Genomic DNA, 25,974 nt, shown 5'->3' with positions numbered 1-25,974 from the left:
ATGATATGCCTACAGCATTAGCTACCTCTCTCAATTTCACTTTGGGATCATTCAACATCATATCATGGATTTATTCGACATTTTCTGGTGTAGTGACCTCTTCTGGACGCCTAGATCGTTCAGCATCAACTGTGCTCGTACGGCCACAACGAAACTCGCTAAACTACTTATGAATCGTTCCAGTCGACGGTGCAGAGTCCGGGTAATACTTATCCAGCTTGGCCTTGGTCTCGGATATCGTTTTCTTGCGAAGATAGTAGTGTTTGATCAAAACTCGAAACTCAGATTTTTCCATATTAAAAAAAACTCGGAGGTTAGTCGCTTCTCAGTGCTGTAACTTGTAAATGCGTAAACATAAATGGCTGAAGTTTTGACAGGCGTCATTTGAAGGATCAAGCTCGACGAAAATGGTTCATATTAGTGAATACTAATGCCATATCTAAGAATTTTCAGGTACTTATCAGACTGCCTAGTATGATTTGAGATTCTTCCATAATTGCCAATGAAAATCTTATTAATATAGGTACTGTAATAATAATAATAAATCATGCAAGTATACACATTTTATAAGAAGACTAATTCCCCTTTTGCCTTTAAAAACTAACAAGAAACAAATTGAAAAGCGCTCTTCATTGGATAAAGGTTTAATTCCAAAATAAATGATTGGCACAGAGGCTAATAAATTAGACAACATTTATTGAGATGATCCAAATTAATTGGTTGATAGATTAAGTTTACTGTTAGCATCTAAAGCAGCTGGAAATCCACGTCACACAAATGAAATTATGTTAATCATTGAAGAATTACGAGAGGCTGGAATTATTTATTAAACAATGCTTCATCAATATTTTGGTCATTTGCGAAATGAGCATCGAATATTTCGTACGTCATATTAAGCGATTAAGATGGAACGTCGAGGTACACCGGGAGTTGGATTCAAATTCACCACCAATGGGTATTATGATATCGGAAAGAAAAAGCTGTGCAATGTAGCTGAAGCAGTAAATTTAAATATGATGCAACCCGTGTCACACTAATAAATTCAGACTGTGCATGATATCATAGCTTCCTTACAAACTGAAGTTGTTAACAATAATACGATGATTGAAACTCTAGAAACTTCCACAAATACAAGTTTAAACAGTTTGAAACTTGATGTAGAATCAACTCAAGAATTGGCGCATCGCAATTCAGAGCTCATTTCTCAGCTGGATGCCAAACTGAACACACTCATAAATGAATGACGAAAAGCTGCAACTGGTGAAGGAGCTACATAGACCTGCTAGAAGAAACTACCAACGTCGACACTTTGATATCCGTAGTATCGATGAGACTTGGCAAGCGGATTTTGTTGAAATGCAATCTCATACAAAAGACATCAAACGATACAAGTACATCTTAACTGTAATTAACATATTTTCAAAAATAAGCTTGGGCTTGTCCAGCTAAATTCAAGAAGGGTAAGGATGTAGCTGCAGCTATGGAATATATACTCGATGAAGGACGCCTACCCAAAAATTTGCATGTTGATAAAAATAAAGAATTTTACAACTCGCATTTGGAAAATCTTATGAAGTGATATAAGATAAATTCGTACCCAACATTTAGTAATTTGAAAGCATTAATTTGCGAGCGATTTAATCGTACTTGGAAAAATAAAATGTGGATGCAATTTGGCTTGCAGAAGTGGATAGATATTTTGAAAGATTTAATTTTATCTTAAAACGATACTAAACATCAGACATGGACAACTGAAATATTTACGATGAGTCGTGTTAAAAATACCGAACCAGTGACGTATATGCCTAAAGATTATCAGGGTAAAGCTATTACAGGTAGTTTTTATAAACAAGAACTGGGTAGAGTTAGAAATCCAGACATTTATTTTGTGGAAAAAGTAGCAAAAAAATGTGGAAATAAGCTGTTTCTACAATGAATAGGTTTTGATGACTCTCACAATAGTTAGATAGATATGTAAGTCTAGTTTATAAGTACAGTAGACTATACGACACTTCTCGCTTCGACACTTCTCGTTTCCCAATTTCTCCTTTGTTCGCTTACCCTCACTTCTTGTCTCATCTCACGTACACGCATGCGCGGCCGGCTACGCCTACTTCGCCAAATGCGGCTTGACAAATGTACAAAGGTACCATTCACACAACTGACACACATTCTGATTATGAAAAGTAATCATTTTAAGAAAAAGACTTTCAAATCGCATGAGATTAGTAAATATAGAGTAATATGAGATATTCTCGTAATATTAGATAGCGGGATTTCAGCTAAACTAAGAGGCCCACTCTGTTGGTTCTATCACAAACTTGCAGCCCTTGAAGAAACAGTAATTTCGTGATAAAGTCAATTTTTCATTGTGCTTCTAAAAATTACGCGCGAACTTTTTGTGAAATTGGTGGTGGTCGAGTTCTTGGAAGGTAAGTCTGTAATCCCTATTTATTATGCATTAAATAAGTATTTAAGAGTAAAGGCTGCCTCGAGGGATAGGGGTTGAATAACTAAGTAGGAAAATATCGATAGTGTTCAATTTTTTAAATCCATAGGTTCAGCGTAGTAAGTGCGTAGTTGCACGGTGTGGTTCTCATAATATGAGATACCTGTGGTTCTTATAAAACACTCTGGCTGCGTGGGGCAACTGGTTACAAAAGGGTTTGTGATTGCTGCAAAACCCCCATATATCTAAATAAAAGTAAATTTATACTTCGGAAACATAGAATAATGTTTTTCATTAAAAATAATACTTTATTTTTTATTTCATTCGCGATTTCCTGCGGTGTCTCATATTATGAGAATAGTTTGACGCGGTACGAAAAAGTACTTTTTTTACATTTTTTGTATTTTCAGCAGAAAAAAAATTTGATAAAATTTGTCATTAAGAAACTTATGGTAAATTGAATTTCCTTTAAAATGACCTATATTACTTTTAAATTCAGTACATAGAATTCTAGCAATCACACCAAACAGAGTTGGTATCTCATATTTGGGTACTCCTCTCTAAGTTTTTTCATTGCCTTAATCTTTAAATTTACATAATTTTTTTTATATAAGACCTGACACTTCCCATACAAGGTAATTTCATTTTACGCCAAACTCTTTCGGCAATAGTTTCAATTATGACCTCCTTGGTACTTTGAAAGGGCATAACACTCTAATCTAGAAAATACAGGAACAGGAACAGGAAACGTTGTTTCTTCCAGTAAAAATGTGTCATATTTTTGCGTTTCTTGAATTTGCTCCAAAGCCACTATGTAATTTGCAAATGATATAATCATGTTTATATGGAAATTTTCACAGTCGATGCATTGTTGCTTCTCTTGGTCATCAAAGAACAGTGTCATGAGGTTGAAGTAACTTTAAAATCATTTCAACTCTACAAGATGCAGGGTTATACTTGCATGAGGATGACCGGCCTACAGTTTCACTGATGAGGCAAGTTCCTTTTTGTATCACTCGTTTTAGTTCTTGAATGTTCTTCAGGAATACATTTAAACGAGTTTTTAGCTCGCAAGAGGTTTTTTAGAATTGATCAAAGTATGGTGTGAAATGAGTTTTTCAAGGTGACAAGGCGACAAGGTGACATGTGATCTATGGTATTTCCGAGAAGCTTCAAATACGCTGACCCTCACTTGATAATATGACGTCAGATATCATATCCTGTTCGATATTTTTGGGTGAAAAAAATGTTCATTCCCGGATTCAAGTATTGATTTTCAATATCGATTGTGAGAATCGGATACAACACTGTGATTCGTACGTCAGCGCAAAGAGCGACAACAATCTCAGCCTTCTGCGCTCTAGCCGCAAGTTTGCTAATCGTACGGAAAGAAGTGATCCAAAAGCCTCCCTACCTATCTACTTATATCAAAGCATTAATTCACACCATTAAATTACGATATCATAAGTAATAAGATAACAATATTTTTTTTTTCTAATAAATTACAATTATTTCAAAAATTAGCAGTAGGTTAAAAAGATCTACGAATTAGGAGAAAATAATGGAACTTCTTGAAAAAAATGGATAACAAAAAAGTTTATCTAGCTTTTGCCTGAAAGAAGTTGCATGTAAGGACTTATAAATTATTCAAACAATACATAGACCAATTAATTTAAAAAATCGAGCCGTCGCATTCATAAATTAGGACAAAACATTAAGAAACTACCATTCGTTCACAATATGATAAGATCATAAATTGTTGAAACAAATATAAAAATTGTTTAAACAATAAGAAGTAACTTGGAAAAAATAAAATGTAGGCTAAACTTTTGTAGCTTATTAAAAAACGAACTACAGTTTTTTTAGTTTTTTCTGTTAAAAGTTGGATTTGAACCAAAATAAATTGTTTAAAAAATAACCACAAGATTTAAATACAAATATACGAGTTTTTATCGAAATAAAATTGTTGAAATAAAGAGATATTTAAATGAAATTTAGAAGGCTTTCGGCGATATTTCAGGAGATTTCAAAACATGTAATGATTTTAAAATGCTTTTCGTATAATAGGAAGGATCTTGAGGGATAGAAAAAATTGAATGGCTTTTAAAATATTTTAAGTGATTTAAAAAGATTCCCACATATTAAAAATATTTGAATGACCTTTAAAGCGATATCATAGCCTAGATTGAAAAATGTATCACTTGATATTTTTCTAGAACTTATTTCCAGAAAAAATTTTCTTTCACTGAATTTTGCGTATCTTATGCTGTTCTTGTAAATAAATTAATTTTCGTCCTTCAAAGAAAAAATTTCCGCTTTTCTCTGTAAATCGTGGGCACATGGCAGAAATAAAACAAAAAATCAAAGAAAAAAGACGGCGGGGTTTTTGAGTAAAATGATTTTGAATATTTCTACAAAAACCACCACCATTTTTTCAATTTTGAACTTTGTAAAACACATGTTCATAACTCTGTCAACAAAATCTTTTCGTTCAGTCGGTAAAATATGCATCGTCTTCTCCTCTTGAAAAAACAATATATATTTGAGAGACAAATGATTCTTAGACAAGCATGGTCTGCCTGCCCGATTTAAGACGAATTCAGGCTATAAGAATTTGAAATTTATTTGATTTCAACAACAAAATCTTAGGAAAATTTTAAAAATAAATTACAGTAAATTACAAAAGAAAGTCTTAAACATGTTTCAAGAGAATAATTTCAAATTTAACTAAGATTTTATTCATTTGTATGTATTTATCTCTAAATGAGCCGAAGCTTTTATTGATGTGAGGGAGCATATTTTTCTTTTATTTTCCATTGTATTTAATGTGTTACATAAGAAAATTAATGAATTGTAAATTGTTTCGTATATTAAAAAAATATATATTATTCAAAACATCACGTGATCGGCCCAACGACCCCCTGCCCACATAATTGTTCGACATATTTTCGCGATATATATTATTTTAAATTGACATAGAAACTATATTTCGATAAAAGTAGTATAATAAATAAAATATAATACTAATTGTAAAATTTAAAATGCGTAAACAGAAACTTCTTTAAAAACTTATTTCACCCATATTATCATTAGTTGAAATAGCAATCTCGATCAATTTACAAAAATTCATTAATAATTCTAAAACAAAAGTAACTAACTTTTTATCTGAAAACTATGCAAAATAAATGTTGTCTTGTTTAATTATGACTTTCATACTTTGTCTTCTAAATTATTGCTACTTTTTTTGTCATGGTCTCTTATTGCCCACATTTTTTTCACACTGAGAAAATAGATGAATTCTGTAAAATGTCGCGGAAAAAGTGACTTATTTAATTTTTAACGGATCAACGTTTTTCACCTGCCAGGCTTATTATGAAGATTAAATATTATATTTATTTTTACATTTATTTCCAGAATCCTAAGCTATTCTGAAAATTCATAAAACTATTTAAAGACTTCTCAAATGTTCCACAAAATAAATAGATCAGAGATTTATAATTGAAGTCACCGTAAAACGGGGAAAAGTCACTCATATAGGGAAAAGTTTCTCATCTCCTAATTTGTGTTTTAAAATTCAATGTAAAATTATTGTAGGGCAAAAAATAAAAGACTATAGATTGTTCTAATTAGTAGAGCTGTCAAACTTTATTTTGAAATCCATTTGATGCGAATTTATCCGTGCGCAACTTTACTTTACATGAGCGACTTTACCATTTTTTGCGCACTGTAAAAAATAAAAAAATTCTACCACTTAGAATGGTAAAATTACCAACAAGAAATTCATCTAAATTAATTTTCAAACTAAGAACAATATTATAAAAAGTATTAAAAATAAGACAGAACTTACTTAAAATTAGGCAGGTTCTACACATTATTTAGCGGAATCTCTCAGCGATTAAAATTGTTTTATAGTAAATTATGCAAGACGTTTTTTTCTTATCTAAGACAAACAAGTCGAATTTGGACCTCTATGTTAAGAATAATAAATAAAAGATTAATTTTATTAACAAACAAACAAAAATCAAGAAAATAATTGAATCCTCAATAAACGAGATAAGATTTTAACAAAGAAAAATAATTCTATACCAAAAAGACGAATTTTCAAATGAAAAAATTAATTTTTAATAAAGAATATGATTTTCCATTCTGAAATTGTACAGTTGAATTTTTTATCAATTTTTATCAAAATATTTAAACCCTAAATAAAAAGAATTAATATTTAACAACAAACAATTAAATTTCAACAAATTATTTGAAATTTTACTAAAATAGATGCATTTGATGATACACAGTTGAACTTTGAAGCAAACAGATGTATTTTCAACCAATAAGATTAATTTTATATAAAAAAAGACGATGTTTGAAATAAATAATTGAATTTTTTAACCAAAAATATCAATTTTTAATTCCAAATTTCAGTGTTCCGCCAAAGGTGGGATAGTTAAATTTTCAGTTAGATAATTTAATTTTTAACAAAACAAAAAAAACGGAATGTGCAACTTAATAGTTTTATTCTTGATCACAAAGATGAATTTTCAAACAAAATGACTAATTTCTTACCAAGATAACGAATTTTCGTCGAAATATGTGAATTTTCAAACAAAGGGTTGGATTTTCAACTACAACCGAAAAATCTTTAACTTCAAATATCAATTCTCTACCAAAATTGGCATGATCCAATTTTATCTTATATAAATTAATTTTTGACTCACTATAAAGGAACTTTCAACAAAGTAGTTGAATTCTCACTCAAAAAGATGAATTTTCAAGGAACTAGTTTTATATTTCTAACAAAAAACACAAATTTTCAACAAAATACATAAATTTTGAAACCAATAACTCCATTTTTAACTAAAAAAGATCAAGGTTCAATAAAAAATATCATATTTTAAACAAAAATAGAATAATGTAGTTTTTATTTCATAAAAGTTAATATTCAAACAAAAAATTTAATTTTCTACGGATTATTAAAAATTTGAAGTTGGCTTTAAGGTTAGGTGAATTGAGACTAATTCAAAGTTGTTCCAAACATTTCGGCACACAATGGTGGCCTTCAACAGTGAGTTTTATTAAATCTGTAAAAAGTACACAATATCTTGTAGGTACGCAGTTTTACAATTGGAAGCATTATTTTTTGATTAATATCTTAGTTGTGAACTAATAAAAAATTTAAATTATTTATTTTTAAATTTAAATTTTTTTTAATTTTATAAGAACTATTGATAAATCTTGCAGTACTCTTAAAACATTATTTTATTTGAAAGAAGTACAATTGATGAGAAAACAATATCAATATAGTCGGAAAAGTTTTGTCATAATTTTTTTATTTAATGAAACAATTTTCAATGGAAAACTTGTTTACAAATTATTTTTTCAGTGAATTATATATAATTATATTAAATTTTTTATTTTTTTATTCCTTTTTTGTTATTTTGCAAATAATCTGTTTGTACAAAAATGATTATTATAAATTGTAAGAAACCTTATACAGATTTAAATTGTTTTCAACTAAGTTAATTTTCAATCACAGAAAAATATAATAAAAAGTATTTAGAATAAGATAGAATTCACTTAAAATCAAATAAGTTCTATAAATTATTTAGCAGCATCTCTCAGCGATAAAAATTTTTTTATAGTAAATAATGCAAGACATTTTTCGCCATATAAGACGATAAAAACTCGAATTTGGACATCTATGTTAAAAATAATAAAAAACAGATTAATTTTTTACCCATAAAATTAATTCTCTACAAAAACTATTAGTTTTCAGCCAACAATGACATAATGCAAATTTTCCTTAAATAAATTAATTTTTAGTTCACAAAAGAAATCAAGAAAATGGTTGAATTCTCACAAAACAAGATAAGATTTTAACAAAGAAAATTAAGTTTCTACCAAAAAGACGAATTTTCAACTAAAAAAAATAATTTTCAATTATAAATATAATTTTTCATCCTAAAATGGTGCAGTTAAATTTGTAATAAAATAGTTAAATCCTCAATCAGAAAGATCAATTTTCAAAGAAATATTGGAGTTTTCAACTAAAAAAGATAAATTTTTGATCTAAAATATAAATATATAGAACCAGAAATATTAATATTCCTTTTTAGCTGAAATAATTAATATTTAACAACAAACAATTAAATTTTCAACAAATTAGTTGAAATTTATTAAAATAGATGAATTTGATAAAACATAGTTAAAGTTTCAAAGAAACAGATGAATTTTCAACGGACTGCCGGACGGATAGACAGACAGACGCCACAATAAAAACCTGATTTTCGGATTCAGGGGGTCTCGAAACGTGGAGATCCGTTGAAAAACTGTGATGTCAAATTTCCGACAATTCTAATACTTTCTCAATCATAAATGATGATAATGTAAAAAGACGATGTTTGAAACAAATAACTGAATTTTCAACACAAAAATATCAATTTGTAATTCAAAATTTCAATGTTTCACCGAAAGTGGGACAGTTAAATGTTTAGTTAAAGAATTTAATTTTTAACAAAAAAAAACGAATTTACAACTTAATAGTTTTGTTCTTAATCACAAAGATTAATTTTCAACCAAGAAGACTAATTTCCTACCAAAAACACGAATTTTCATCGAAATATGTGTATCTTCAAACAAGTGGTTGAATTTTCAACTAAAAAAGATCAATTTTTAATTTCAAATATTAATTCTCTACCAAAAATGATATAATCCAATTTTATTTTACATAAATTAATTTTTGACTAGCTATTATTTTTAACTAGCTATGATTTTTGACAAACTGAAAAGGATTTTTTTTAAATAATGGAATTCTTAATGAAAAATATTAATTTTCAATCAAGAATATTACTTTTCTACAAAAAATTTCGAATTTTCTACAAAATCTAGAAAGTTTCAAACAAATATATGATTTTTATCTAAAAAATATAATTTTTTAACCAAAGTAATATAAGTAGATTTTACCATTATAGAAATCAATAAAAAAAAAATAAATTTCAAGAAAATACTTGAATTTTCAATCAAAAAGGTTCGTTTTAAACCGAAATAGATGAAGCTTCAATTATTAACTTGATATTCGACGAAAAATGGGATAGTTCAGTTTTTCGTTCAAAAAATAATTTTCAACTCAAAGAAGTGTAATTAAAAAAAATAGATGAGTTCTCTACCAAAACAGATTGTAATTAAAAATATCAATAAATTTTTAACCAAAAATGGAAAGTTAAATTTTCACTCCAATAAATTGATTTTAAAAAAAAATTGTCAGAAAAATTGTTGAATCCTAAATCAGCAAGATGAATGTTCGAACAAAAAGATTAGTGTAAAAATGCAAAGTTCATTATTTAAAGAATATGATTATCTTCAACGTGAGTTAAAAAATTGTAATAAATGCTATTCATAAATATTAGGTGTAAATTAATTTTTAATAAAAAAGCTCATTTGGAATAAAAGACTTCAATTTCATTTTCTACCAAAAAATATAAAATTGGTTGAAATCCTATTATGAAAGATTAATTACAATTTCAGATACAGAACTCATCCCTTGGTGTCTTCTATTATTTCATGCGAATATACATATATATATATATATATATATATATATATATATACATACAGGGTGTCTAAAAAGTCCCGGGACAGTTGGCTATTTCTTCAGGTAAAATATTTGTCAAAAAAGTGAAGGTCATTCCTGATGGAAATTTAAACGAGGAATTCAATGGTGACCTTCATTTTTACTTTGAAGTTGACCTTCATGGCTTTTTGAAGGTCAACTTTGTTTTTTTAAATTGTAACCCCCTTTTTTACATCTGCAATCGATAGAGCGAAAAATTCTACGTTCAGGTACGTACCCAAGTCATAGGTCAATTGTAATGTTCAAGGTCAGTTAGAGGTTATTTGAAATTAACAAAGTTTTCCAAGAGGTCAGTGCAATTCCTGAAGTAAATTTCAACGAGAAATTCATTGGTGAGCTCTGTATTTATTTTGGTGATGATCTTCAAGGTTTTTTCAAGGTTTTTTCCAAGCAGTTTACGTTTACGTTTAGCATTACCCAGGAACAACGACGTGGACGTAGTAAATTCTGTTCCCTTTGAGGTGCTTGATTAGCGTGAGTCCCCTTGCCTCTCACGCTTCAGTGAAGATGTTCGAACTGAAAACCTTAAGCTCCTTGACAAAAAGCTATGCGATTGTAAAAATGAGTTACAGCATTACGAATCATCTCCCTATCAATCAAAGTAGCCTGCTGCAGAATCCGATTCTGCAATTTGTGTAAGCTTTGCGGTTGCGTTGAGTCTACTTTGCTCATTAAATAACCCCAAAGAAAATAGTCGAGAGCCGAAACGTGAGAGGCAAGGGGACTCACGCTAATCAAGCATTCCAAAGGGAACAGAATTTTCTACGTCCTCGTCTAACTGACCTTGAACGTTACAATTGACCTATGACGTGGGTACGTACCTGAATGTAGAATTTTCCGCTCTATCGATTGCAGATGTAAAAAAGGGGGTTTCCATTTTAAAAAACAAAGTTGACCTTTAAAAAGCCATAAAGGTCAACTTCAAGGTCAAAATGAAGGTCACCATTGAATTCCGCGTTCAAATTTAGTTCACTTTTTTAAAAAATATTTTACCTGAGGAAATATCCAATCGTCCCGGTACTCTTTAGACACTCTGTATATGAAAAGCCTATTCATCCAATGTCAACAGCGAATTCGTGGGTACGAATTTTTGTCATTTCTGAAAGGAAATTTCTTTTTCATAATTGAATGCCAAAAAACTAGGCACAAGGGAAAAGTCACAACCAGTTACCTGCAATCAGGACACCGCGCTCGTATGGACTTTATCTACCGGTGCGGTACTGCGAAGCCTTCCCCGCTGCTATCAAGTGAGCTTCAGTTCAGGTTTTTCTTTAAGTTCGTTTTCTAACCATACTACCAGGGGTCTTAGTTGAAGTTTGCCGGGTTTACTCTTAGATGTCGCTAGAGATACGTCTACATTTCTATGATTTGGCATCTATGTCATATTTTTCTATGGACAATAACCATCAAAATTACACAATTCCATTCTGCCAGATAATAGCATCATAGTTGTTTACCTCAGTGAATATTTCGCGTTTCGTTTCAAGTAAATCGCATTTGCGGCATTCGTTGCTTTTCTTATTTCATCAAAAGAAAAAAGCAGTTGAAGCTCATCGATTGCGGGTAGAAACTTATGACGAACATGCTCCAGTGATTAGAACATGTGAGGCATGGTTTGGTCAATGCAAAAGTGGAGATTTCGATTTAACAGACAATGAATATCCTGGTGCAGCGGAAAAGTTGGAAGACGAGGAATTGCAGGCGTTATTGGATGAAGACCCAACCCAGTCGCAGCAACAATTGGCATAAACACTAAATGTGACCCGAGGTGCAATTTGCCAACGCTTGAAAGCTATGGGTAAAATCCAAAATTATGGAAAATGGGTACCACATCAACTGAACGATAGACCAATGGAAAATCGAAAAACTATTTGTGAAATTCTGCTTGAACGGTTCGAAAGGAAATCTTTTCTGCATTGAATTGTCACGAGGGACGAAAAAAGGAATTTATTTCAAGAACCCGAAGCGGAAAAAATCATGGCTTTCACCTGGTGAGGTCGGCCCATCGACTCCAAGGCCAAATCACTTTGGCCGTAAGACAATGTTCTGTGTTTGGTGGGACCAGTATGGTGTGGTGTACTTCGAGTTATCGAAACCTGGTGAGACGGTGAATACTGTTCCCTACCGACAACAAATTATCAATTTCAATCATGCATTGATCGAAATACGGCCGTAATAGGCCCAAAAACATGGTAAAGTTATCCTACAACATGGCAACGCACCGTTTCATACCGCTAAAGTGGTGAAGAACACATTAAAAGTATTGAATTGGGAAATATTATTGCACCCGCCGTACTCTCCAGACCTTGCTTCATCCGACTATCACCTTTTCGCATCGATGGGAAACTCACTCGCAGAGCAGCGCTTTGCCAATTTTGAAGAAGTCGAAAAATGGCTCGTCGAATGGTTTGCCTCGAAAGAGAAAAAGTTTTTTTGTAATGGTATCCATGATTTGCCTGAAATATGGGCAAAATGTGTAGAATCCAATGGTCAATACCTTGAATAAAATTTTTTTGAGATTCCCTTGAGGATTAAGTGTTTTATTTATTGAAAAAATCGGCAAATGACCCCACAGCAAATGTACATGAAATGGCTTTCGGTCGATTTTGATTAAGCTTCATAAAATTGTAGTTCTTAATGTCTCAATCAAAAGTGCTATAGGGAACAAGGTCCGAAAATGGAAAGTTTTCGAGTTATAGAGGGCTAAACATCCAACCCTTTTAAGAAACATTACCAAATATCTCGAAAACTGCAGCTTTGCGAAAAAAATGTTCCCCATGAAAGTTATTGGGCTCAGACGGGGAAATGCAAAGAAAGTCAAGGCCTTAAGACACAGGTCATGTTTCAAGGTCATTCAAGGTGAAATTGTCATTTATTGCTAATATTCAGCCAATAAAGACAAGATATAAAGAGGAAATCAATATAGAACCCATAAAGGCAAGAAATGAGAATGACTTAGTCAATAGCCAGCCAATGAAGGAAAATCATGATATCATAAGCAAATCGCACTCATGACTTGCCTTCATTGGCCGGATGTTGTCTAAATCAAGCTCATTTCATGCCTTCATTGGCTAGATATTGACAATATCCTGGACAATCTTGCCTTCATTGGCATAATGATTTCTTCTTCATATCTTGTCTTTATTGGCTGAATAATAGCAATAAATGACAAGTTCACATTGAATGACCTTGGAAAATGACCTGTGTCTTAAGGCCATGACTTTCTTCCCATTTCCCCGTTTGAGCCCAATAACTTTCATAGGGAACATTTTTTTTGCAAAGCTGCAGTTTTCGAGATATTTGGTAATGGTTCGTAAAAGGGTTGGGTGTTTAACCCTCTATAACTCGAAAACTGTCCATTTTCGGACTTCATGCCCCTTAACACTTTTGATCGAGACATTGAGAACTACAATTTTACGAAGAGTAATCAAAATCGACCGAAAGTCATGTCATGTACATTTGCTGCGGGGTCCTTTCAACTAACACCCCTGGTATTTTGTGTGGAACAAGATTTAATTATTTGATCTTATTTAGATTTTTTCGGATTCTGAGTGTCTAAAAGTATGTGTGTGTGTGTGTGTGAATGTGCAATTTTAGTTTATGCTGTAGTCTCGTTTGGCGTAATACGTATTTTTTAATTGATTTCTATTGAGCATATTATTGAACGACATTTTTAATATTTATTTGTGGTACAATACATTAGCCACTTTAATCTGCACATTAATTTAAAATTACTTCTGCCCTCAGCCTGTTGTCGTTTGCATGGAGTTTCATGTTGCTATCACTAACGAGTCATCATTTACGTTCCACTTGATTATGATTTTAATCAATGAAAAACATTTTCTTTTAAATTAGAGTCCCATTAATATCTAGTATTGATTGTATGCAGAACTTTAAATTAAAAAATTTGATCCGTTACATATTTTTTTCAAATTCAAATAAAATATCAAATCCAATTTTATTATACGCTTTACCAATGAAAAGTAAATTTCTCTAAAACTCTCATAGAAATCATCTTTCTCCTCATTCAAAGTTGAAACGTGGAACTTTCGATTAATCGAAGGAAACAGTATCTTTTTCTTCTCACAAGTTTGGAGTTTTGACAACTTTAAAATTACTTAATTACATACTTCATGGGTCTAGTTTTTGCTTCTAATAAAACTTCCTTCAGTAGCTGAACTTTATCAAATTTAAAAACTTCTAATTCTTTCTTTTCATTTTCTTAAGTGTTTAATTTACAAACTTTCGTATAGACACACACACATACGCGCGCGCGTACACACGCACGTATTGAAATGAATCCTTCTTTTTGTATGCATACACCAATGTTGAAAATAAGATGGGAGACATTATTTTTCGTTTGTCAGTTGAATTTCACATTTTATAAGAAATCAGAAATAATAATCTATCTGTCTCGTGCAGAAGTCAAAAGTTAAGGGTCGATTGTGTGCAACAGGCGGAAGGAAGTAATGTATTTGACGTGGGAGAGCCATATCGAGCAGTCTCCGTTGATTTCCTTGCCTGGAACAGAAAAGAGGTATTGGGATTGGATTGTAAAGTCCTCTGCCTTTTGATATATTTTTTAACACGTCCTAGGATCTTCGTTTATTTTTATTTTTACATTCTCATTAGAGAAGGGATTAGATTTGTATAAAATTTGGCCCCCCCAGTTTTTGTTAAATGTCCTCGTTTTAAGGCCCCCTGAATCCAAAAAACAGGTTTTTACGTCTGTGTCTGTTTGTCTGTATATCTATATGTATTCCTTATAGGAAATTCAATTCCGCATATTTTTTTCCTTTTGTAAAAAGTTGTCACTTTTGTAGTTTCCAAAATAAATGCAAAAAGCATGGTTTTTGAGAAACGACGATTTTCAGTGTTTTTGTCAATTTAACTCGTTCTAAATCCGAGAGTTTTCAAGATTTTGACTTCAAACTTGAAACAATAATTTAATAGACTACTATGAAACTGTTAGTGATATCAAAATTAATATTTATTTGTATAAAAAAAAGTTAATAATTTTTTTCTTAATAGTTTCATAAATATCGTTTGAATATTTTCAATCGCAAAGTATCGACATAATTTGAAGCTAGAACAAACTTCCAGCGGATGAAATGTTCATAAGGGTCCAAATACGTTTTTTATAAAATTTTTCATCACTTGGATCAGCTGCTGAAAAAATACGATGTTTTAATGGGTTTGCTCGACACGCCGCGCGGACAATAAATGTAGGACTCAGCGGCGTTTCTGAGAAAGGCGAGCCGAAGTAACTCTTTCCTGAAGGTCTGCACACAAAAACTTATATTTTGCAGAAAGTTTTTACAAAAATGTATTATAAAACTAATAAGAATTTGTATGTATACATACATTAACTCATTTAAAAAAGAGATATTATTATGATATCTCTTTCAGTAAAAACATATTTTCTTTTCCTCTTTCTTCTCCTCTTTCTTTACCTACTGTGTTCAATTATTTCGCGGGAATTTCGTAAACGTAGAATTTCTAAGAAAAAATATGTGCATTAGAAGAGTGCTTGAAGAATATACCTTATAATAGTTTGCACAAGGAAAGTGTAACGTCTTAAAAATAAGAGAATCGTTTCTCAAATGTGAAGTTTTGGTATTGTTGATATCTAGTTAATATATTTTATTCAAATAAATGACACCAGTTTTGTCAAAATGATTTGATTTGGTGACGATCTTCTCACTGATTCAGAGTAAGAGAGATTTTCTTATTTTTCTGTAAAATAAAAAATTCAAAAAGAAATATTCTTTCCGGGGTAAATGTTAGTCATACATGTTTTTTCATCAATTACTTGTAGGGTGAAGAGTATGAATCAAGAACTGGAAAACGAGTAGTGCCCAGGTCTTTTATTCACGTCCAGTCCTGTTGCAAAACCGGAAAATGCCACGAAAAAATTATCAATAAATTATCAATAAACAATATAATTATAAAAATTATATTGTGATATGTAAAAAGTTTCTGAGTGACGTGATTCGTGTAGGATATAAAAGATTAGATACTATACAAAGAAAAATTTTACTAAAACTGGATTTAGGTGATAACAGACGAAAACATGATAGTAAAATTGTAAAACTAACAAATGATGTTAAGGATTTAATTAAAATACATTGTGAGATTTTACCACTTACATATTATACATATTTTAATCGGAATTTGCCTTTCACGTTCAAACGGCCTCGTACAGATGTCTGTAATGATTGTTATGAAAGTGAGAATAAGTCTGTAGTGTACTTGGAAATTATTGAGCACAAAAAGAATGCAAAGGAATATTTAGCTTTAAAAAATAAATTTTTATCCGAAAAAACTGCTTTATGTTGTGAGTTTGATTACGCACAAAATCTAGCACTTCCGAAAATACCCGTGTCTGATCAATTTTATCGAAGATTACTATGACTCTATCTTTTCAATGTTCACATTCATTACAGCGACAAAAGTTACATGTATCCCTATCTCGAAGGAATTGATAAAAAGGGTACAAACACAGTTTGTAGTTTTCTTCATCATTCCATACAAAAAATGGAGCGAATAGAAACTGCCCGCGATCCACCGTTTACTGTAATTCAATCGACAGAAGACCTGCTCCGAGCTTTCAACATATTATTCAAGGGTAACCTGTAAAAACCCAAAGACTTAAAAATTAGTAAAGCGCGCGTTATTCATTATTACCCAATCGGACAAATAGATGCTTTTAATAATTATTTAGGCGAAAATCCTTCCACTTATCACGTTCATCCGAAGCTTCAACTTGAAGATTTGCAAAGCCTACCTCCCCCACAAGTTGGCATTACTTCCGCAAAGATGAAAGACATTAAAAGCCTAATATCTTACCTGAGCAAAGAAGGAAAGATATTCTACAATGAGTATTTCGCAAAAATTAATGTTAAAAAAACTGTTGTGAAGAAAGCTAGCCAAGTTATTATTCAGTATTCATCTGACGACGCATCTTCTGATGAAGATTAAAATTAAGTGGAAAAGTTCATTATTACTGCTATGTGATTATTCTTACTCTTATGTGACTCATTCTATTTTTCGACCCAATATTTTGTTACAATAAAATAAACATATTTATTATGAATGTTTTCTTGGTATTTAAATGTATTAAATTACCATTTCTTAAATTATTTTAATTAAAGAAATTATGATGAAAAATATAAGTTTTTGTGTGCAGACCTTCAGGAAAGAGTTACTGCGGCTCGCCTTTTTAGAAACGCCGCTGAGTCCTACATTTTTGTCCGCGCGGCGTGTCGAACAAAACCATTAAAACATCGCAGTTTTTCAGCAGCTGGTCCAATTGACGTAAAATTTTATAAATAACTTATTAGGATCCTTATGAACATTTCATCCGCTGGAAGTTTGTTCTAGCTTAAAATTACGTCGGTAGACTTTGCGATTGAAAATATTCAAACGATATTTATGAAACTATTTAGAAAAAAATTATTAACTTTTTTTTATACAAATAAATATTCATTTTGGCATCACTAACAGTTTCATAATAGTCTAATAAATTATTGTTTCTAGTTTGAAGTCAAAATATTGAAAACTCTCGGATTTAGAACGAGTTAAATTGAAAAAACACTGAAAATCGTCGTTTCTCAAAAACCAGGTTTTTTGCATTTATTTTGGAAACTACAAAAGTGACAACTTTTTACAAAAGGAAAAAAATATGCGCAATTGAATTTCCTATAAGGATGTAGGTTTCAAAACTTAAAATTTTAATTTTTCAAAAAAACGGGCCAGGGGCCTCAGACAGCTCAAAAATAATTTCATACGCCCTTATACGATGCGGCGGTTCAATTTATCCTCATGATTATTTTCATAAAATAAAAAATTATCAGAGTTATAGCGTTTACAAAATTTAAAAAAAAAACGAAAATGAACATTTCAAGCCAAATAACGCACGATATGAAAAAAGCAAGAGAAGGAAAATTTTGATTTTTGAATGCCTTACAAGATTATCATAACAACATTTGGAATTTTCTTAAAGAATCAAAAATTCAAATTTTAGCAGCATACAAAATAATGAAAAATCTAAAAATTATATTTTTGGGCCAAACTATGCAAAATACAGTAAAAGATGAGTAGATAAAAATTGTGCATTTGAAAAAGATCAACAAATTAGTTGTGAATCACTTTTTGATAGGATGCGTAGTTTTTGCTTTAATCATTAAAAACATCATTAATAGTACAAAAAATCTGCCCGCTGTGTGGGCACATTCTCATCATCACATTTGTCTTTTAATTTCTTTTTCGTCTAGTGTGTGAGGTTTCAAAAAATAATTTTTTTAATGTTTTTAATGCTATTTTTTTACGATTGAAACAAAAACAGAACTATCAATAAATTATTCATGAAAAATAAATCATTTTTACATTTTCATCATACAAGGTATTAGATTTGTGTACACTTGGACCCCCCCCCCCCAGTTTTTGTCAAAAGGTCTGTCTATGTTTATGTCTGTCTGTGAGCACCATAACTTTTGATACAATTATTCTATTAGATTGGCATTTGGTACACTTTTTTAGTGTCCTAAACTAAAGGTCAAGTTCGTTAGCCAGCCATTTTAAATAGAAAGTTAAAAAGGGAGCGCATTTTCAATATATTTTTGATACCACTTTTCTCAAAATTCAAAAATTTTCTGTACGGATGTTTATAGTATTCAAAAAGTTGAACAATTTATCCTGAAGTTGAAATCATAAAAATAACATTGGAAACAAGCAATTTCAGTTAATGGAAAAATGGCAAAAGTTGCCATAAAATGTTAAATAATTTTTTTTAAAGAATGCGCATTTTTTAAAACGGGACAATGAAACCACGTCTGTTTTAATACCAATGCAAGTTATGCATTATAATAATATACATTTATGGAAATGATACAATATTTTAGGGATGAACTCGAGTGCGATGCACGAGATACGTGATGAGAATGTGTTCGTTAAAGCCGAAGGAGCTTTAACAAAAGAGAATTCACAATCCCCAAATTACTTTTGTCGATGTTTTTACCTTTAGTTTTAAAAAGTCTGCGCACAAAGATCGAGCGCGTAGCGCGAGGTAAACACATTATCGAGCGCGAAGCGCAAGATAAATATATTATTGAGTGCGAAGCGCGAGAACTAAACGACGCGCGCTCCACGCGCGCTCAAACTTATGAGCCGCGAGCGCAGCACGCGATGGCGATGTGCCCGCGGGGCGAGTAGATTTTGTTATATCAAGTTTATCTTTATAATTTCCAATACTTCAAACTTGTAATGGAATAATTAGGTTTATTTTTAGAAAAAAAAGGATGCACTATTAACAGTGAAATAAAATTTTCTCTGAAAACAAATTGGTGAATGAAGTATGATTATTGCAATTTGCGCTCGATAATGCCCGGTCTTTGAATTTTCCCCAAATTTGTACACAGAGTTTTTAAAATTAAATATCAAATCATGGACAACTATAATTTGGTGATTGTGAATTCTCTTTTGGGCAAGCTCCTTCGACTTGAACGAACATATTCTCATCGGGTGTCTTGTGCTTCGCAATCTATTTTATCAAAAATGTGAACTTTTCTGCATTATATTTGACACTTTTATATAAAATGTATTGTATTCTCATTTTCGGTTTCATCTGCCGGGTCGTTTTTTTTAAATTAAATTTTTTAAACTTATTTTGTACGAATAAAAGAAAATCTACTCGTCCTATCTAAAAATTATCATTAAAAAATTTGTCGATCTTTTTTAGCTGAAAAACTTCTGTCTATTATTTTTTTTCGTACCTTGTGTCGTTTTTAACAAATTAGATTTTTTAATTTATAATGTTTTTTTATTAAAAAATAAACTAAAAACTACGCGTCCTGTCAAAAAATTACAGGCCTACATGATTTTGTTGTTGGAAAGTGTAGGGCAATTTCCGAAGTAATTTTTTACGCAGAATCCGAATCCGGGGTCAGAATTGGCCCATCACGTGAAGATTTTAAGATATTTGAGGTTATGTACCCAAAAAGTGACGCGTTTGGCTACATTTGGGGTTATGTTCAGAAGACAAAAAATTTTTTGGGATTTCAACAAGTTACGCCAATTCGAAATTATGAGATATGTTCCATTATGTCTTGAGCATTTGCTTTAAATACTTTGAGACAGACATTTTCTACTGGGTGTTTTCTCTTGAAAATTTTACTTGAGGGTGTTCGGGGTTGTTGAAATCCAAAAAATTGTGTGTCTTCTGTACATAAACTCAAAAGTAGCCAAAAACGCCATTTTTTGGGTACATAACCTCAAATATCTTTAAATCCTGCCGTGATGGTCCATTCCTGATCCCGGATTCGGATTGTACATAAAAAATTACTTCGGAAATGACCCTCCACTTTCCAACAACTGACATCACCCTATTATTTGCAGGCCTGTGTTATGAATAAAAATGTTAAACTTTTTTTTATAAATAATTTTGTTTAGAAAATGTATCTCATAAAAAACTACATGTTTTTCTAGGGGGTGGAGGGATTCTGGAAAATAGCTACGAGAGACTAAATAGGGGGAGGGGGGTTTAAAAGTTACCAAAATCTGGCTGCGTGGTTTATGGACGGGCCCTTATACCTGAATAAAAGTTTAAAATTAAACAATGTTGAATAAAAAACTTTCAATAATTGAATAATTCCCAATTCAAAGCCTTCGATATTAAACAACCTGTAAGTGAGGAATACTTAAAATTGCACATTTAAAAAACTTAGATCTATGAATAAACTTTTTATTCTTAAGGGTGTTGGTTAAATCCGACTTTCAATTTTTTTGGGCAGGTACCGCACTGACTCAATATATATTTTTCCCGAAGGATTTGAGGATGAAAGAAAAAAAACTTGTCGAATATCTGGGATTTTGCGAAAACCTTGCATCAACAAAATGTTGAAAAATCAAACCTTTTGTTAAGAAAAACATTATTTGCACGACAAATATAAATTTTGCGAAAGACAGAATTTAGCGGGTAGCAGACGACAGCATTTGAACGGTGAGAATCGCTCGCAAATTATTTATTTTTTTACTCATAGTTCTGACATACTAGAAGAACTCTCAAACCCAATAACGTTTTCGAAAGGCCACGTCTTGATTATGGTGACCCTAAATTTTGTGAAATACGTCGCGAAATGGAGAAAAATACAGAATAAACTGACATGTCATCTGTGTGTGTTGTGACTTTATTTGTGATCAAGGCTAACTGTCAACTTCACGCCATGCACGATTAATATTTAACGTGAAAATAATTATTGCCTTAACAAAAAGTCTGATTTTTCAACAATGTATTGTTCCAGAGATCTCGCTAAATTCCGGATATTCGACAAGTTTTTTTACTTTCGTTCTCAAATCGTTCGGAAAAATATATATTGTGTCTGTGCCGTACCTATAAAAAAGTAGGATTTAACCAACACCCTTAAGCTTACCAATTTAAATGATTTCACTACTAAGCATTTAAAATTAAAAAGAAATTATAGTTTTATAACTTAAATTTTGAAATTTTCGAATTTAGGGGGTTTAAAATTGAGAAATTTTGAATTAAAGACTTTAATTTGTTTGTTTAAAACTATGTTTCATATTTAGAGCAACGAAATTTTGGTTCCCTGAATTCTCTAAATTCCTTAAATTTTCTAAATTCCTTCAATTCTCTGAATTTCTTGAATTCTCTGAAATACTTGATTTCTCTAAATTTCCGGAAAGCCTTAAATATACTGAATTACTTGAATTCTTTGAATGTACTGAATTCCTAAAATACTGACAACAACTGCCACGCCCCCAATATTTTCAGGCCTGTGTTATTAATTAGAAATTTGTTATCCTTTTTGGATGACCATCTTTTGTCTATTCATTTTTTTTCATAGCTTGTGTCGTTTGTCCAGAAATTTAATTTTTTAATATTTTATTTTTTACGATCACAACCAAAACTGCGCGTTTTTAAAAAAATAATTAATAAAAAATCGGTGCTTTTTGGGTGAAGTAATTTTTTTTAATTTTTTGTCGTAGCTTGTGTCCTTAGAACAAAAATTTCATTTTTTCAATTTTATCTCTTCGATGACACAATAGGGCAAAAAGACCCCAAAAATGAAAATCCATGAAAATCTGTTTGAAATTGTTACTTAAACGGCTCTATACTCCCTCAATAACCTCACAAAATGTCATTTTTTTCTATTCTTTAACTTCCACCATCTTTTTTTCATATTTAAAATAAATTTTGAATCAAATAATCCACATCGTTCTTTAAAGTTACTATCCAGGAGTGTGTAAAAAATTCAGCTACTCAAAATAGTAAATTGACTCTTTGTGGGAAGCCTTTTTCGCTCGGTCTCAAAAAAACCCCAGTATTCCAGCTATGTTACGCGTCGGGAAGTGTGCCATCGAAGGGTTAATATTGTTCTTTTACGAATAAAAAAAATACGTGTACTAAAAGAGTGTACCAAAGGCTAACCTAATAGATTAATTTTTTCAAATTTAACGTGTACACAGACAGACATACATTTCTGACATTCTTGTAAAACAGTTACTTACTTGACTTTAAACAAACTATTAAATATTAATGCAATATTCCTGAATTCATTCTAAGACTTTTCTTATGCAAAATGATGTAAAGAACTATGATGGAAGCAAAATATATTTTTAAGTGGTAGTTTCAAAAAGCTTAAGGCTACTTTTCCATCATTAGCATATATTTTAACTTTTACAAGGTCATTCTCAATCATTCAGGGCTGAAAATATCTGTAAGGTGTATGATAAAAACACATCATGAATTGTAAATATCGCCCTATAGGATATGTTTTTCACATTTAAGTATAACTTTATGAAGTTATCATATGAAGTTATGTGCAAATCAAACAAAAACTAGTGATCCCTACGAATGCCAATAAATATCTTAAACTATTCAAAATATCTTTAGCTCAATACTTGTCTAATGCGAAATATCTATTAATACTAATGCAGATTCCATATTCCATTTTTTCAGAATCATCTACCATCCTCATGCTTGGACATACATTTTCTTGGATTGCTTTAGGTGAGAACATATAAATTATGTATTTTTTATATTTTTAATTAAAGTTTTCATAATAATATTCTTAACATTTTGCTTAAGTCAATTAAATTATTATCATATAAAAAATTAAACACATTTTACGAAAAAATTGTGTTATTAGATTAACTGAAGATTTTGTTTTCCATATAATAAACATGCACTATGGTTGAACCACCATTATACTGTTGATTTAACAAGGGGCCATCCATATACCAAGTGGACAATTTTTCACCATTTTTTGACCCCCCTACCCCTCTCGTGGACAGCCGTGGAATTTGCACCCCCCCCCCTCCCTGTACTTTGTCCACATGGACATGTTTTATGAAAATATAGACATTATTAGTCTTCAAAATGTCCGGGAGCTTGCGACAATTCCATGGACGTCCTTGTAGTACTTACTAAAATTTCATATTCTTTTGTTTTCATGGTCAACAGTTCGAAATTCGTTGACTGACTAACAGTCGTTGGTGCATTTTGCAACAATTTGTCGCTAAATCATCGAAAGTTCGAGTGAAAAAACGTCATTTTAGTACTCTTCAAACCCACGGGGAGTGATTGTTTGGATGCTAAAAATTACCAAGAAGTTTGAATAGCTGCTCCTGAGTGGTCCCAAAGTTGACTGGCAGTCTGACGAAAATGTCAAAAATTCGAGTGAAAAACGTCATTTTAGTACTCTTGAAATCCATTGGGGATGATTTTTTAGGTGCAAAGAACTACCAAGAAGTTCGAGTGGCAGCTCCTAAATGGTGCCACAGTTGACTGGCAGGCTGTTAAAAATGTCAAAAGTTCGAGTGAAGAAACGTTATCTTAGTACTGTTGAAACCCATTGGGAATGATTGTTTGGATGCTAAGAACTAACAAAAAATTTGACTGGCAGCTTCTCGGCGATGCCAAAGCTGACTGGCAGACTGTCAAACATGCCAAAAATTCAAGTGAAGAAACGTCATTTTAGTACTCTTGAAACCCATTGTTGCGAGCTGTGAATTTACTTAAAAAGTGAGATTTTTTGCAGTTTCTTTTTTTTATATACATATTAGTTTTAGAGAAGTATCCAATAGATGAAAATTTTAGTTAATGAAAAGGACAAAACTTTCATTCAGTTGCTGATTAAAATGTCAGTCAACTTTGGAACTAATCAGGAGCAGCCAGTCAAATTCTTTGTTAGTTGTTTGCACCAAAACAATCATCCTCAATGGGTTTAAAAAGTACTAAAATAACTTTTTTTTACTACAATTTTCGACATGCTAGACAGTCTTCCATTCAAATTTGGCACCTCTGAGGAACAGCCAATCCATCATGATCTTACTTGTTAACACCTAAAAATCATACCCAATACGTTTCAGAAGTACTAAAATGACTGTTCTAATTTTCATCCAGTCATTTTTTATATGCTTGACAGTCTGTCAGTCAACTTTAGCACCACCGAGAAGCTACCAGTCAAATTTTTTGTTAGTTTTCAGCATTCAAACAATCATTCCCAATGTGTTTCAAGAGTACTAAAATTACGTTTCTTCTCTAGGATTTTTGGCATGTTTGACAGCCTGCCAGTCAACTTTGGCAGCACTCAGGGGCTGTCAGTCAAACTCCTTGTTAGTTGTTTGCACCGAAACAATCATTCCATATGGACTTCAAGAGTACTAAAATAAAGGTTCTAATTGTCATCCTGTCATTTTTTATATGTTTGATAGTCTGCTAGTCAAGTTTGGCACCACTCAGGAGCTGCCAGTCAAAATTTTTGTTAAATCTTTGCACCTAAAAAATCATCCCCAATGGGTGTCAAGAGTATTAAAATGACGTTTCTACAGTCGAATTTTTGGAATGTTTGACAGCCTGCCATTCAACTTTGGCACCACCGTTCTTCGCGTTTAAACAATCATTCTCAATGAATTTTAAGAGTACTAATTTGACGATTTTTCACTTGAATTTTTGAGATGTTTGTCAGCCTGCCAGTCAACTTTGGCACCACTAAGGAGCTGCCAGTCAAACTTCTTGTTAGTTTTTAGCATTCAAACAATCATTCCACGTGGGTTTGAAGAGTAATAAAATGACGCTTTTTTACTCGAATTTTTGACGTGTTTGACACTTTACCAGTCAACTTTGGTACCACCAAGAAGCTGTCAGTCAAACTTGTTGTTAGTTTTTAGCATTCAAACAATTATTCCCCATGAGTTTCAAGAGTACTAAAATTATGTTTTTTCACTCGCATTTTTGACCAGTTTAACGATAAATTGTTGCAAAATGCACTAACAGCTGTTAGTCAGTCAACCAATTTCGAACTGTTGACTATGAAAACAAAAGAATCTGAAATTTTAGTGAGTACTAAAATGACGTCCATAGAATTTTCGCGAGCTTCCGGACCACAAGAAGTCTAAAAGGAGCGATGAATTAGCTGAAAAAATTCGGATTAGCTTATGAATGTGAGCTTAAACATGATTTGAATTTCAAAGGAAAAGTCGTGAAAAAAATTATAATAAAAATAAAAAGCATATTGTGCGCGAGCACAATATAAAAGTTCGAGTATACCTTGTCTCATTTCAGTATACCAGGTGTATACATATGAAACCGGTATTTTTTCAAGAAAAAAACACATTTATTTCAAGAGAATGATAACAAATATTTTATTCAAAGTATGCGCCCTCGCTGGCTACACATTTTGTCCACCTCTCAGGCAATTTATGGATACCTTTCCAAAAAAAGTCTTCGTTTTTTGAAGCAAACCAGTCATCGAGCCATTTTCAAAATTTTCGTAAAAAGTGAAGCGCTGTTCGCTGAGTGCGTGCCCCATCGATGCAAATAAGTGGTAGTCGGATGGAGCCAAGTCTGGTGAGTAAGCGGGATGGGGTAGCGGTTGCC

The 25,974-nt window shown here is 31.6% G+C and overlaps 1 protein-coding gene across 2 annotated transcripts in view; it reads left to right on the top strand.

The window, feature by feature from the left end:
- LOC117169137 overlaps positions 1 to 25,974 on the top strand; it is a 150,157-nt gene that overhangs the window by 59,844 nt on the left and 64,339 nt on the right. For both annotated transcript variants that reach the window (XR_004466613.1, XM_033355330.1), the window contains exon 2: positions 23,053 to 23,103. The gene's annotated coding sequence lies outside the window, so the exon portion shown is untranslated. The remainder of the gene's footprint in view (positions 1 to 23,052; positions 23,104 to 25,974) is intronic.

The sequence above is a fragment of the Belonocnema kinseyi genome, chromosome 3, assembly GCF_010883055.1.
Source record: "Belonocnema kinseyi isolate 2016_QV_RU_SX_M_011 chromosome 3, B_treatae_v1, whole genome shotgun sequence".
NCBI lineage: Eukaryota > Metazoa > Arthropoda > Insecta > Hymenoptera > Cynipidae > Belonocnema > Belonocnema kinseyi.
Note: the sequence above shows the minus strand (reverse complement) of the source record. Positions and strands in the feature narration are given on the sequence as shown.